The following is a 13,776-nucleotide window of genomic DNA, read 5'->3' as shown; positions in this document are numbered from 1 at the left end:
TTTCAGTCAAACAAATATTTTGCTTTCATCAATCAAGAATGTAACTTATTGCCTGAGTAACAGTGGAATATGGACAATATTCCACTGTTATTTAGCTCTGAGACAGTAAATTCTCAACTTTAGATTGGAATAAAGAGGAAATATATACTTGTATCATACTATTTCTGATCTGTGCCTTGTTGATTGAAGTTTTATGAATTTAATCAAATTGATTGCAGTTTTAAGTAACACTTTATTTTACAGCCCCTTAAATACATAGTACTTTCTTTGTGAATACTGGGTGATACTGGCATTGACCAGGAGCACTTGTCAACAATGACTGTGACTGCTGGTGGAAAGTTGTGCGTGTGCTCTTGCCCACTGAAATCAAAGTAGGGGAGACCAGGGAATAACCAAACACTTTTAGGTTTTCGCGTAATTCAAAAATATATACACACATTAAAGCAAATATTTTTCATCCAGATCTTTGCTATGACTACAGACCATCGGTACAGTTCTCGGACATTTCTGGCAATTACCATTCAGTCGAAAGCAGCGGCAGTGAAACTGATGCAACATGCCCCGGCTATGGGGCAAATTTAAACAGTTCCAGGGCATAACAAAATGTCAAAAAAAGGACTGGAAAAAGCTGATTTAGTCAAAAGCTTGTGAATCCAACATTCCGTACCGTTTACATTTGTGGATTATACAAGGTTACATTACAAGTTATATTTGGAGTCTGTGGCGATCACATATCATCCATTATTCTAAAAATAATTTGGTTAAAAAAAACATTACTTTCATGGTGCTAAAACACAAATTTGTTAATTAACTCTTGATTAAGTTTTCAAGCCAATCACATATGAGAAGCACATTGCTATAGCCTAAAACATTAGTGAAAACAAACCCATCATTCTTGCAAAACCCTCATGTTTCAACATGCCCGTTTGTGCCACGGTCTCCCCTACTTACCTAATAATTACACAAGTAGCTGTGTGCCTACCCAATGAGTACTATTTACTTAACAGGCTGTATCATAAATCGTTATGGATTCTTCTCGTAAAATTGTAATTGTGCATATTTGAAGAGAATGTCATGACCCCATGTTTGATGCACACTTTGTGGTCAAAATACGGAAGGATATCAAGAAAATGTGCACAGTGATTATAGTGGCCAAATCATTGTAAGGAAATTTCAGTACCACAGTAAAATATTATCAGCAGACCATACGTTAATGTTAGACACAGGTTGTATCACTCATAGAGAAAGGCACATTTGTACCAGAATAATTGGTCAAATTTCTGAAGTAAATTATTGAATCCTCTTTGTTATCCTCTTTGTTTCTGTCCTGTGTCAAGTGACACACTATCTTTTTTAAGACATGGTTCTTTGTGATTTGGAGGGTGTGCATTTCTTCAGTGTGTTTGTTGATGATGGGTTGTGTAACCCTAGTATCCATTGAAAATGAAGGAGTCAGAAGTTCATATCTGGGCTTTGGTAATGAATTCAGCAACATGTGTTGTATGATCACTTGATGTCAAATGCAAACATATTTGCCTGTCCACTTTGAAGGAATATGAATTGGTCTATTGATTGAAGCCTACCCAGCTTGGCCACGTTTATTTTTCAGGCCTTTGGTACAGAATTCAATGCAGCTTTGTATTTGAAGTGAGTGTTGTACAACATTGCTGGAAACTCATGTAAGGTTTGTGCTGTTTCCATTATGTCTCCACATTTGTGTATTCTCCATCCATTAGTGCTGCAGCTGAAGTTGCAGTGCCTGCTGTATGTACACAATCTGTTAGGTGCCTTTATCCAAAATTAAGTATTTTTTAAAAATTGCCACATCATTGATAATAGAATCTGTATCCCTATATTTGGTTACAGGTACTTTTGTATATTTTTTAATACTCCTTTTTGTAATAATTGAGGACTTGCTGTATTCTGGTACAGAATGCAATAAACACAATTTTCCAATAATGTGTTTCTTCATTTTGACAGTCCTCGGCTTTGAAAAAGCAACAAATAAAATTGACTGCAGCATGTTGTTCCACACTGACTTGGATGGGCATGGATGAATGGTTAAAAATAACTAAAATGGTTGTTGTGTCTTTATGTCTTGCATCAGATTAAAGTTTGCCTCTCTGTTCTGTCAGAACCAGTGCAGTGTCCTTTAATGAGTTGCTCTTTCACGAGACAAACTTCATTAGTATGTTTAATAAGCCCCCCACATGCCAAAATGTGTTTGCAAAACAATCACCACGTCATGCCTGACCTTTGTGGCTGGCCCCTAATGAGGGCAGAGGTGGACAGGGAGAGTTTTGTGTCTCTATGACAGGGCTCAGCGGACAGAGTGAAATGTCATATGGTCCCCAAGCCTCGGTGAAGAGACCTTAATGATACTCGCAAGACCGACAAACTTAGTCTCGCATGTAACTCTGGAAAAAAAACAACCTGAAAAAAACAAGCCAGAAAAAAACAAACGGAAAAAGTTTTTAACAAATATCTCACAAACTGAAGCAGAATGTAGATGTTCAGCTTGAGCTTTTTTCAGCTTTTTTGGTTCACACCAGATCTACAGATTACATTAAATCACTGCAGTCCAGTAACTCTTGGTTATTAAGACTTTATCTTTGATCATTTGGATATCTGTGTTTGCAAATGAACATGCAGCTGCTTGTTCATACCACATACCACAGCCAAGCTGATCCCTTGAAACCTGTTTTAATTGTCTGTTACAGACTGTTACAGCAGTCTAAGTTAAATCCTTGTAGTTTACATCCAGGCATTTTGGTCGATCGCGTTTCATGTTTTTAAATGCATCGGTTAAAATAATAATTCTTCATGTTTTCATCCCTCTTCTGCATGGCTTCTGCCTGACAGTCTTGTTTGACATGAAACGGATAAATATGGTGGGATTAAGAACTATTATACAACGGATAGGTCCAGTCCATTGTCTCTATTGGTCAGTTTGTGGTCCAGCCGTGCCAATATCCACGATATACGCACGGCTAAATAGAATGTTCGCACACCTTTTAAAATTACTCCGAGTTTGTAGATCATAGTTAACTACTTTGTAATCGAAATGAACGTTAGCGTTATCATCATATCGCCTCTAGTAGCCTACCAAAGTAAAGTAAAATGAAATGAGTGAGTTTAAAGTGTCCTTTGATTTTGAAAGGAGCAGGAATGAAAAACCTCAGACCAAAATACCAGCAAGACCACCAAACCCCGGCGAAGCAAATGATGACTCATAACGACACTGAGATATTTCAATAACTGCACGTTATCTGGCAGTGTCCTGATAAACTTCTACAACAAAAGCAAATTACTTGTGTGTGTCAGTGTCGTCAGGTGTAATATAAACTAGCAAGCTAGCTAATGTTAATGCCGTGGGGATACATTATTTCTATTAAGGTTAGCTAACGTTGGTACCGTTGCTTCGATAGTGGAGTGTGGACACATTATTGCTATCTAGCATTCAGAATACCATTGCTTAGCGACCAATAAACTATTGTTCAGTGGAATAATACATTTACCATAAAACAAAGTTCCATTAGAAATACATTAATTTAAAGTTTGTCTTGTCTTTCTGTAGTGAAATTTTGAAAGATAGATGTGGTAACCATTGTATAAAAGCATTATGGAAGTGAACCTGTGGTATATCGTGGATACTGGCACAGCTAATATCAATAATCAATATCCACAATATACCGTTGTTGTTCCATAATGCCATAATGCTTATATATAATAATAATGCCATAATGCTTATATATATATATATATATATATATATATATATATATATATATATATATATATATATATACTGGTGGCCCGATCGACTGGCCGAGCATAAAAAAAGCTGTGGAGGACTATTGCCAGCATTGCTCGGTTTGTCAACTGCATAGCCCAAGGTAACGTACCGTAACCCGCTAATCCCGCTCCCCATCATCAATGTACCTTTCCGCAGGATAGCCCTGGACATCGTTGGGCCCCTACCCAAGTCTAGCAGGGGCCACCGCTATATTCTGGTGATTTTAGATTATGCCACCCGCTACCCTGAGGCCGTACCATTGCGGGCCGCAACAGGAAAAAATGTTGCAAAAGAACTGTTTTTACTGTTCAGCAGGGTTGGGATTGCCGAGGAGGTACTAACTGACCAGGGGTCCTGCTTCATGTCCGGGGTGATGAAAGAAATGTGTCGGCTGCTGCGAGTGAAACAACTGCGGACATCGGTCTACCACCCCCAGACTGACGGCCTGGTGGAGCGCTTCACTAAGACCCTGAAGTCCATGTTGAGGAAGATGGTGGCCACCGATGGTAAGGACTGGGATCATTTACTGCCGTACATGCTGTTCTCCATCCGGAAGGTTCCACAGGCGTCTACAGGATACGCTCCCTTCGAGCTACTCTACGGGAGGCGGCCCCGGGGCCTGCTGGACCTGGCCAAAGAAGCCTGGGAACAACAGCCGTCCCGACAGCGCTCCCTGATGGAACATGTGGCGAACATGGACCAAAGAATGGCAAAAATCTGGCCGATGGTGAGGGAGCACATGAGTAAGGCCCAGGCAGAGCAAGCCCGGCTCTACAACAGAAATGCCCAGGTGCGCGAGTTCCGACCCGGAGAGAAGGTAATGGTACTCGTCCCCACGAGTGAGTGTAAATTCCTGGCTAAGTGGCATGGCCCATACGAAGTGGTCGCCAAAGTCGGCCCGGTCAATTACACCCTAAGGCAGGTAGGGCGGAGACATACCCTCCAGACCTACCATGTCAACCTATTAAAAAAATGGCATGAACCCGTGCACGACTCTGCTCCCCTATGTCTGACAGCAGGGGGGCACCACTGGAACGCCAGAGGTGACCACCGGGTAACACTTAACGGACCGACAGCGCCAAGATCTCCGGGAGGGGGTAAGTCGACATCAGGACGTGTTTTCCCCTCTCCCAGGCCGGACCACGCTCATCCAGCACGACATCTGGGGCAGAAGGTGAGGCTGCGACAATACCGGATCCTGGAGGCTAGAAGACAAGCCATCCGGGAGGAGGTGGCGAGGATGCTGGAGCTGGGGGTGATTGAGGAGTCGCAAAGTGCCTGGTCCAGCCCGGTGGTGCTCGTGCCAAAACCCGATGGAAGTTGGCGTTTTTGCAACGACTTTCGGCGGCTGAACGAAATATCCAGGTACAATGCCTACCCCATGCCCCGTATAGATGAGCTGATTGAGCGGCTGGGCCCAGCCCGCTACATCAGCACCCTGGACCTCACCCGCGGATACTGGCAGGTACCCCTGACACCACAGGCAAGGGAGAAGACGGCCTTTTCCACCCCGGACGGCCTCTTCCAGTATTGGGTCCTCCCCTTCGGAGTCCATGGAGCCCCCGCCACCTTCCAACGCCTCATGGACAAAATACTGAGGCCCCACAGGGAGTATGCCGCCGCCTATTTAGATGACATTGTTATTCACAGTGCTGACTGGGAGAGCCACCTGAAGAGGCTGGAGGCTGTGCTGGGGGCACTCCGGGAGGCCGGCCTCACAGCTAACCCCGCTAAATGCCGCCTGGGCCTGGAAGAGGCCGACTACTTAGGACACACCGTCGGACGGGGGTGCGTTCGGCCCCAGAGCCAGAAGGTAGACGGGGTCACGCACTGGCCTCGACCCAACACCAAAAGACAAGTCCGCACATTCCTGGGGTTAGTGTGGTACTACCGGCAGTTTATCCCCGACTTTGCCACTCGAGCAGCCCCCCTACACGAGATCACCAAGAAAGACCAACCGCACACTGTGAAGTGGTCGGAAGACACCGAGCGCGCCTTCCTAGACCTGAGAGCGGCCCTGGGTCAGGCACTGGTGTTAACCACTCCTAACTTTACAAAGCCTTTCGTGTTATAGACTGATGCTTCGGAGACAGGCCTGGGAGCAGTCCTGTCCCAAATCTACGATGACACCGAACACCCAGTCACCTACATTAGCAGGAAGCTCCTGAAGCACGAGAGGAATTACAGCACAGTGGAAAAGGAGTGCCTGGCCATCAGGTGGGCAGTGGGTAAGCTAAAATACTACCTGCTAGGAAGGGAATTCCTCTTAATAACTGACCACGCCCCCCTGAAGTGGATGTATTGGTGCAAAGACACTAACGCCCGGGTGACCCGGTGGTTCCTGGAGTTGCAGGGTTTTAAGTTCATGGTCGAGCACCGAGCCGGGAGACTCCAGGGGAATGCGGATGCCCTGTCCAGGATGAACGAGGGCCTTGTCGTGCGCCACGGACCCCTTGCCGAGCTCAGACCTCACGTTCCCACGAGCAGTACCCCACGAGGAGGTGTCTCGGGGACGAACTCAAGTACTCCGAACGTTCTGGAGCCCTGGTAAGTTCTACTGAACTTCCAGCCCAGTCTCGAAGTGAAGGGTGTGATGCAAATCTGATATTCGATGTCCTGTATTCAATGTATTCCTCTAAAGAATCTTTATCACATATGATTATAGTAAGATATACTTTATTATAATCAATCAAAAGATTAGAGTTATACAGATTACAGTGTAAATATCATCTTTTCAGTTTGCTGATCACATGCAAGTTACATATACCCCTTTAGCTCTTTCTAATTTACCTTTCCACCATGATGTTTAAAAGTCAAGGTACACCCCTCAAATACCCATCCTCCTCTTTGGCCTTTACCTTATCTTATGGCTCCCCCTTCACGGAGATAAAAGCTACTGAACTTACATTAATACAATGGGTACGAACACCCCTAAAGTCTACTACTTATTTATATTGTATATAGTATCTTACTAAAAAATAAAAGACATAAAAATAAAAGGAAACTTATAATGTATTACTTCTATGTATTACTTTTCCTACTTCTACAAGTAATATAGATTATAATTACCACCCATGCCCTAAATATAGCCATCTCGTTTTCTGCGGGATTTGATCCTTCCTTCTTGCTGTTGATGAGCTCTTTGAACAGCTGCATTGGTTTGGGAATCTGCGGCAGGATCAGGACCCAGACTTTCGAAAGACGTGACTTTGCACTTCGTATTTCTCCTGCCTGTTGTATGGGATGTGCACTGGTATGTCTTCGAACACGTCGGGGGTTTTGCAGTGCAGCCGCAGCATATGCCTCTCCTCACTGACACTGAGGTTAGGGGGGGAGGCTTCAGGTTCTTGCGTGGGTCCAGCAGGAAGGTGTTCTGTAGCGTGGAGGAACCCCGTGTCCCATCTGTTGGCCTCCAGGTGCAGTTCACGGCTCCAAGCATGTCGTAAAAGCCCTTTAACTCTTTCACCAGCTTTTCTGTATGATGAGGGATGCGCATGAACACCTCTTCGACATCAGTCCCGCTGCCACAACTCTTGGGCTGAGTCCGCACCGCGTACGTCACTCCTCTTTCCATATCCATATCCTGGAGTGGCGCGCAGAGGGAGCGCGCCACTCCAGCTTGACTACAGCTGTCCTGCGTTGCTCTCTCTTCAACAGCCCATAGATATCTTCAACAGCGAAATTCTAAGATGCCATCCTAAGGTCTAAAAGCTTATTCCTTATATATCTTTTTTGCATACAAAAGTGTACCTTTTTGATAAGAAATGTCCCCAATATTTCAAGCGGGAAGGCATTTATCTCTTATGCAACTTGTTTTTTAGTGACCATATTCATCACTTCTGTTTTTCTCACTGTCATTTTCTCATACCTCAAAAGAAATTTCCCCAATACTTTATCTCATGTGCCCCTCCGGTTGGGAATTTCCACCATCTCAATATACGAGTGGAAACACTAGCTAGCTAACACTAGCTCTTATGTAATTTTTTAATGAACCTATTCATCACTGGTATTTGTCTCCCTGTCATAATCTCTCCTTGGACTCTCTCCAAACTTTGACTTCATACAAGCCAGAAGATAGTGCCCTCCACCATCTCAACACACTCCTCAGGTGCCCCTCTCTGCGGTGCCTTAAGGGATCTACAAAGGACATCCAGCCAATAGCTGAGTGTAAATCATCCTCCAACTCTTCTACAGTCAGTCCTTTGAATCTATCCGATAAATTATTTGTGCTAAAATCAGGAAGGCCCTTGAAGCCTCTTAATCTTCTTTCGGTATTGACATCCCTTCCGTTTTCCTTTTTTTTTCTTCTCTTTAGCCAGGCATTGTGCCCCTCCCCTGTAGGGTTGGGGTATTCTCAGTCAGAACTTTAACCTTGCTCCTTAAAACCCTAAATCTAAGTCCCCCGACTTCAGACTCCTCTACTGACAAGTATGGCTGCTCATTATCTCTGAACCACATATTTTTCTTCTTACGGGCGTTCTTACTACCACCTCAATGGCGTGTGCGAGGGGTTAACAATGCATTCCTTCTTAACCCATCCCCTGTTAATCTCTCATCAGGGGGGCCTAGGGCCGGGTCCTCGACAGCCTCTATAGTAACGCTCCCATCGAGGATCAGTACACCACTGAAGGGGAGCGGGCTGTGCGACAGCGCCAGGAGCTGGGGAAAGTAATTCACGGGGAATATTTCCCGTGGACGTATTTAAGGGACCGGCACCTTGGAGAGAGCCGCGCCAGAAAGAATCAGCACCAAGGTTAGCACCACCGGAACGCATGTGGAATGCACCCCACTAACCTCTCTAATTAACCAGGCACAGCTGCACCGAGTTGGAGGGGAGATCAACATCCTACAAAAGGGCAAACTCGGGAGCAGAGCGGGGCTCAGGGGCGAACGAGAGGAGACACGCAGAGCCAGTGCGAGTGAAATTCACGTGAGCCCATCAATCCGGCTAGAAGCCAACTAACCTGTCCATTTAAATCCTAGACGCCTAGGTGGGGGAAGAGGACTTCCGAGGCCGGGACACCACGGAGAGTTAACGGCCCCACAGCAGACACAGGCGGGGGAACCCTGCCGCATGAAGTCCCCCGTAGTTTGCCGTTTACCGTTTTTTTGAAATCCCTATTTTTTGGAGCATGGACTTATTTTCTAGTTTGCCGTTTTTCCTTTTTGTGACCATATTCCTGTGTTTGAGAAGGGAATTTTTTTCGTTTGTTCTGGACACTAAAGAAGTACCCTGAAGGCACGAGCACTGAAAAAAAAAAAAAAAAAAATTATTATAATAAATGAATTTTTTTCCCCACCAATTCTACTCTCTTTTTCTCTCTACCAGCGGGTTACCACAATATATATATATATATATATATATATATATATATATATATATATATATATATATATATATATATACACAGTGGTGTGAAAAAGTGTTTCAGATCATCAAACAAATTTAAATATTAGTCAAAGACAACACAAGTAAACACAAAATGCAGTTTTTAAATGAAGGTTTTTATTATAAAGGGAGAAAAAAAATCCAAACCTACATGGCCCTGTGTGAAAAAGTGATTGCCCCCTAAACCTAATAACTGGTTGGGCCACCCTTAGCAGCAACAACTGCAATCAAGCGTTTGCGATAACTTGCAATGAGTCTCTTACAGCACTGTGGAGGAATTTTGTCCCACTCATCTTTGCAGAATTGTTGTAATTCAGCCACATTGGAGGGTTTTCGAGCATGAACCGCCTTTTTAAGGTCATGCCACAGCATCTCAGTAGGATTCAGGTCAGGACTTTGACTAGGCCACTCCAAAGTCTTCATTTTGTTTTTCTTCAGCCATTCAGAGGTGGTGTGTTTTGGATCATTGTCCTGCTGCAGAACCCAAGTTCATTTCAGCTTGAGGTCACGAACAGATGGCCGGACATTCTCCTTCAGGATTTTTTGGTAGACAGCAGAATTCATGGTTCCATTTATCACAGCATGTCTTCCAGGTCCTGAAGCAGCAAAACAGCCCCAGACCATCACACTACCACCACCATATTTTACTGTTGGTATGATGTTCTTTTTCTGAAATGCGGTGTTACTTTTACGCCAGATGTAATGGGACACACACCTTCCAAAAGTTCAACTTTTGTCTCGTCAGACCACAGAGTATTTTCCCAAAAGTCTTGGGGAACATCAAGATGTTTTCTGGCAAAATTGAGACGAGCCTTAATGTTCTTTTTGCTCAGCAGTGGTTTTCGTCTTGGAACTCTGCCATGCAGGCCATTTTTGCCCAGTCTCTTTCTTATGGTGGATTCATGAACACTGACCTTAACTGAGGCAAGTGAGGCCTGCAGTTCTTTGGATGTTGTTGTGGAGTCTTTTGTGACCTCTTGGATGAGTCGTCGCTGCGCTCTTGGGGTAATTTTGGTTGGCCGACCACTCCTGGGAAGGTTCACCACTGTTCCATGTTTTCGCCATTTGTGGGTAATGGCTCTCACTGTGGTTTGCTGGAGTCCCAAAGCTTTAGAAATGGCTTTATAACCTTTTCCAGACTGATAGATCTCAATTACTTTCTTTCTCATTTGTTCCTGAATTTCTTTAGATCTCGGCATGATGTCTAGCTTTTGAGGATCATTTGGTCTACTTCACTTTGTCAGGCAGGTCCTATTTAAGTGATTTCTTGATTGAGAACAGGTGTGGCAGTAATCAGGCCTGGGTGTGGCTAGAGAAATTGAACTCAGGTTTGATAAACCACAGTTAAGTTATGTTTTAACAGGGGGGGCAATCACTTTTTCACACAGGGCCATTTTTTCTCTCCCTTAATAATAAAAACCTTCATTTAAAACTGCATTTTGTGTTTACTTGTGTTGTCTTTGACTAATATTTAAATTTGTTTGATGATCTGAAACATTTAAGTGTGACAAACATGCAAAAAAATAAGAAATCAGGAAGGGGACAAACACTTTTTCACACCACTGTATATTACTGCAACTGTAATTCGAGTGAAACTTACAAAAGCAGCAGCTCGGTGCAGCAGGTTTGTGCAGACTTGGGATGCTGGCAACCACAGACCTGGGGGGCATATCAGGAAGCAGGATTATCCAGAGTAAAACCCAGAACAGCTGTTTATGGTTTTTAATTTTAGGTGTAAGGTCCCAGTTTTGGAAGGGTTTCGGTAGGTTTTACATCGTGAACTTCCAGCTAACTTCCTTAGTGATATACCCACAGAGTCAGATCAGTCGCCCATATTGAGAGAACCCTTCCAGTACTCCATCTACTCCATTACTCTGCCAAGCCTCAAGAATAGAAGGCCAGGTTACAGTTTACAAAACCACACATTAAACCCTGTAGAGTTCTGTAAGTAAGTGTGATAGATCGATGGGATGAAGATCAACCTGTAGCACCATGATGGAAAATGTGGAGAAAAGAAGGAACAGCTCATGATCCAAAGCATACCACCTCATGGGTAAAACATGGTGGAGGTAGTCTTATGCCTTAACCATGTATGGCGGCCCCTTGAACTGTCTCACTTTTGCTTATTGGTGACGTCACTGCTGACAGCAGCAGCAGGATTAATGCCTAAGGAGACAGAAACATCTTATCTGCAGAGATCCAAGCAAATGCATCTGAAGGAAAACACTTTGTCATGCAGCAGGACCATGATCCAAAACAAGCATCGTTTGCTGAAGAGACCAGGCATAGCATCACCAGGGAAGATACCCAGCATCCGGATCGTAGACTTCAGGCACAATTCTGGAAACATTGGGGCAGATTCATTTTCTTATCAATTTCTTTTACTTTTTTCTCTTGAAGGGCTCGTACGACTGTGCCACGTCAGATTCAACAAACTTCATTAAACTGTCCTAAATGAAGAGGTCCATTATAGTACATTGTTTACAGTGCTTTAGGTGGGTTCTGTCAGATAGATGGCCAATGGGATTAGCAAGAAGAAAGGAGGTATTGGTTTTGGCAAAACATAACATGGCAGACCATTGATACACTTTCTCTTATTCCTCCTAAACAGTACACTAAAATACGTTCCTGAAAACCTTTGAGGTGGGAAATAAGCAATGCTGTTACTGAATCTAGATTCATATCTGATCTGCAATGCCTAATTTGAAAGTTTGATTCGAGTTCTGTGACACAGGTGAGCTGGGCTGACATGCACTTCAAGCTATGACTTCAAGCCTCTCTGGAATGCATTGTTTACATGATTTGTACCACAGGTCTGGACCACTTGTAAATGTTGTTCCTACTTAAGAAAAAAGAAGAAGATAAAACTGGTGAATGGTACCAAGTTCTCTATAATCTCTCATATGTATTTTCAAAAAGATGTTGTTACAATCTCAAGAGTTCTGTCATTTTTAGAACCGTTCAGTTTTAGAAAAGTGCAGATTTGTGTACATGCATTGGGCTGCTATTTTCTGCACTTGTGACAGTTCTGTACTTCTATTCTGAGGACATTCGAGGCACTACCTTTTTGCAAGGGGTACCCTTGTCATATTTCTGCCTATTTGGTCATTAATTTCACTTTGACAATGAACAGTGATTAGGTAATCCGTTCCAATTGAGTCCAATTGTCTTTCACGTGTGGTCTGATTGCAAATGAAGGTCAGCTACGTGTCTTTCTATTTAAGTCCCATTTCTCAATGAATCGGGGCTTGTTTGTTGAATTCTCCATTTCACATTGTTTTATTTTGCATTTTTCCATTGTGAAGTTTGTGACTGACAGTTTGTGATTGACCCTTCATTACCTTAGGGTAGTGAGGATAGTACCCTAAGGTAGTTAAGTGCACTTTAACCTGCACATTTGATTTTGTGCACAAATGTCAGACACACAACAGTTGACAACCCCATCAGTCTTAGCTAAGTGTAGGGGTTTTGTGTTTATTGCACCATTTTTTGCATGTTTTGGCTGTTCGTCCACTTAGTTTATTTCCGCCTGTGAAAGTTATCTTTAGGAGGAAGGAGCATTAGGCTGAGCTATTCTGGACCTAGGGGTATTGAGGCCCTCTCTCAGTGGTTAAGAGTGGCTCAGACTTTTTTCATCTTTGATCAAGCCTAAGGGATAAATCAATGTTTCCCCTATCTGTAAGTAGAGGTTATTCTTGGCGCTGCTGTCTGTCCATTTCCCGTAGGGAGCTGTTTCTAAGTTTTACAGCCGGATTGCGTTTACTTTGGTCTAGCGAGATGTTTCTTTTGGTCACTTTCCATACTCATTGTTTCCGTTGTTGTCATCGTTTATGTCTGTTGTGTGTGTGTGTGTGTGTGTGTGTGTGTGTGTGTTTAGCACTAAGGCTCAAGATGCCGCCGTTCGAGGTGACATCCTTTTAGAGTCTTGTGCACCCCTGATGATCTGGGGATCTGTGGTGGCAGATCTCGGTGGCGGATTGTGTATTTAGGTTTCTTGCACACAGATGTCATGCACAAGATACTTATGCTCTTTGTTGCCTTCTTAGAGCAGGTTTGTTTCTATGTATTACATTAATGTAAAATACGCAAGTTTGGAGTTGTCGCTCGTCACGGGTGTGAATCTCCAATAGCCCGGAGTTCTTAGCGGGAGATCTTTGTGGATGTTTGTGTATTTAGTGTGCTTCCTCTTAGGACTCCCACACTGGCAGTGGAGCCGAGAAGTGTATTGTAGTTCTGTCAATATTACTTTATGTTTGCTATTAGTGTGGGGTTTCACCGAGACTAAATGCATGGTCATGGGAGACCGCCCGTCTTACTTCCTACCTTTACATTACATTACATTACATTACATTATTGGCATTTGGCAGACGCTCTTATCCAGAGCGACGTACAACAAAGTGCATACCCATAACCAGGGATAAGTTTGCTGAAAGACCCTAGAGGGAAGTACAATTTAAACTGCTACCTGTACAACAAAGATAAGGACGAGGGCCTTTTTTTTTTTTGAGAACAAAGAAACAAAGAAACAGAGCAAAAGTGACCAAAGTTAACTATCATCTGTATTTAATATTCCTGCTTCTTGCTAAGTTGA

Source organism: Conger conger, chromosome 14 (assembly GCF_963514075.1).
Source record: "Conger conger chromosome 14, fConCon1.1, whole genome shotgun sequence".
Lineage (NCBI taxonomy): Eukaryota > Metazoa > Chordata > Actinopteri > Anguilliformes > Congridae > Conger > Conger conger.
This window is presented reverse-complemented; position numbering follows the sequence as displayed.